At 42.1% G+C, this 2,622-nt stretch overlaps 1 pseudogene; it reads left to right on the plus strand.

Moving 5' to 3' along the window:
* The first annotated feature begins 2,248 nt into the window (after positions 1-2,248).
* On the plus strand, positions 2,249-2,294 carry LOC121573124 (annotated as a pseudogene).
* Positions 2,295-2,622: the final 328 nt, after the last annotated feature.

Raw genomic sequence — 2,622 nt, forward strand, 5'->3', positions numbered from 1 at the left:
TTGTTCTCCACTAATTCCCCCGCTAAAGCCCCTCCCCATCCCAAGTTGAGCCGTCATCCCAGTGATCAGCATCCCCCCACGTCCCTCCGTATCCCTAAGGCCCTGAGAGGCCAGGACCCATCCATCGAAAACAGCACACAGTGCCACCCACAAAACAGAAGCAGGTTAACCGCCAAAAGCATTTCCAATGCTTTCACCTCTATATATATATATATATCTATATAACTATTATTTATTTATTTTATTATGCATATCCTATTTTCCATCATTATCAATTAATATGCGTAATAATGTCGGCAGTTCACGCATAGGATTCTAACATATAACCAGGATTGCCATTATATTATATTTAATTCATTGACAAGCAATTATTATCCTAGCAAATAATTCCCACGGTCCATCCCATACCCCCCCAACATCCCCACCCCCCACAACAGATGCCAGACCAGCACACACGCACATACTCACATACTCCAACACACTCAACCCCCCTCCTCCACAATCCACCATAAAATCCAATACTCAACGGCTGTTATATCCCAGAGCCCAACCCGAGAAATAACTTGATCTACGAGTGCACATACAGTTAAAGCTGATTGAGAAAGCATGCAAATTGAGCAGAAATTGACAACAATGTGAGATTTGATTAATCTACTTAATCTATGTCAAGTCCTAGGTGATGGAGATCAGATCCACCCTCTTCACCTGAGACACAAACACTCTGATCCCCTGTTGTAACCATTTTCCCAAGCATCTCCATGCGGTCAGACCTTTGATTATTTTGTGCCACCTGGGCCACAATGATAAACCCCCTCTCTGATTGTCCGAGTGTGACCCCCTCCCCATGGGTTACTGCAGCCAGTGTTGCCAGCACTGCCACTACCTAGGTGGGCGTACCCCACCGGAATCCCCACCGGCTAGGTAAAAGGTCGTCAAGGTTCTCATTAGCAGCTTTGAGAATTTCCTTGTATATTATGCTCTCCCATCAGGGGGCTCTGGCTTTGTAGGACCAACCCTGCCAGGCAGGCTCAGAATCTTGAGGGGGCGGTGCTGCTCAAGTAGGTCTCTGACCGCATTTATTTCTCTATTTAGGCTGCATATTCACAGCAGGTCCATAAAATAGATGGGAACTTCTCTTTGGTGTATGGGTCGCTCAGGTGGGTGTCCAGGTTATAGGGTTAGGGATCTTTCCATCATGATAGGACAATGAATAATTAGATTAGATGTTTACTATATTTAAAAATGTATATCCCTCATCTACACAAAATTGAAAGCTCTCTCTCTCACTACCCCTGTTCATAGACCCCGGGGTGAGATCTTGCGTGGAGCCCCAGATCGAGGGAGATTATCAGTGGTCTTGTATGTCTTCCATTTCCTAATAATTGCTCCCACAGTTGATTTCTTCAAACCAAGCTGCTTACCTATTGCATATTCAGTCTTCCCAGCCTGGTGCAGGTCTACAATTTTGTTTCTGGTGTCCTTTGACAGCTCTTTGGTCTTGGCCATAGTGGAGTTTGGAGTGTGACTGTTTGAGGTTGTGGACAGGTGTCTTTATACTGATAACAAGTTCAAACAGGTGCCATTAATACAGGTAACGAGTGGAGGACAGAGGAGCCTCTTAAAGAAGAAGTTACAGGTCTGTGAGAGCCAGAAATCTTGCTTGTTTGTAGGTGACCAAATACTTATTTTCCACCATAATTTGCAAATAAATTCATTAAAAATCCTACAATGTGATTTTCTGGATTTTTTTCCCTCAATTTGTCTGTCATAGTTGACGTGTACCTATGTTGAAAATTACAGGCCTCTCTCATCTTTTTAAGTGGGAGAACTTGCACAATTGGTGGCTGACTAAATACTTTTTTTCCCCACTGTATAAGATGATCTTAATTCTTCATGTTTATTGGCATCACCCACGAGAAAAAAGACTACAGTTTACTATAGAATACTACAGTACTTACTATAGAATTCTATAGTAAACTGTAGTATACTGTAGAATACTATACTACAGACTGTAGTATCCCTCGATCATGTATAGTACTTACTATAGAATGTTGTAGTATACTGTAGAACACTATATTTAATTTGCATATACCCTGCCCATTCCCCTCCCCAATATCGCAATTTGTGCCACCCATAAGTGAGAAACCTACATACCATAATATATTGTGTTCCCTACAGGTTATAGAAAATAACAAAAGCTCTAAACTATCTCTTCAGACCTCAGTCCTACCTACTTACAAGTTATGGAAAGTGTGCTCTTTTAGTATTTTTCCAGTAGGTTTCCAGAAGCCTCCACTTCTGTCAAAGATACTAAAACACAAATACTATAGTAAATACTACAGTAATGTCTACAAAAAGTTATACTTTTGAATCATCTGTCCACAGAACGTTCTTCCAAGAGTCTTGATGATCATCCAGGTGCTTTTTGGCAAACTTGAGTCAACTTTTTGGACGAGATGGGTCCCATTATGCCTGGCGAAAACCAAACACTGCATTCCACAGTAAGAACATCATACCAAAGGTCAAGCATGGTGGTGGTGGTGTGATGGTTTGGGGATGCTTTGCTGCCTCAGGACCTGGACGACTTGCCTTAGTAGAAGGAACCATGAATTATGCTCTGTA

The sequence above is a fragment of the Coregonus clupeaformis genome, chromosome 8 (genome assembly GCF_020615455.1).
Source record: "Coregonus clupeaformis isolate EN_2021a chromosome 8, ASM2061545v1, whole genome shotgun sequence".
Lineage (NCBI taxonomy): Eukaryota > Metazoa > Chordata > Actinopteri > Salmoniformes > Salmonidae > Coregonus > Coregonus clupeaformis.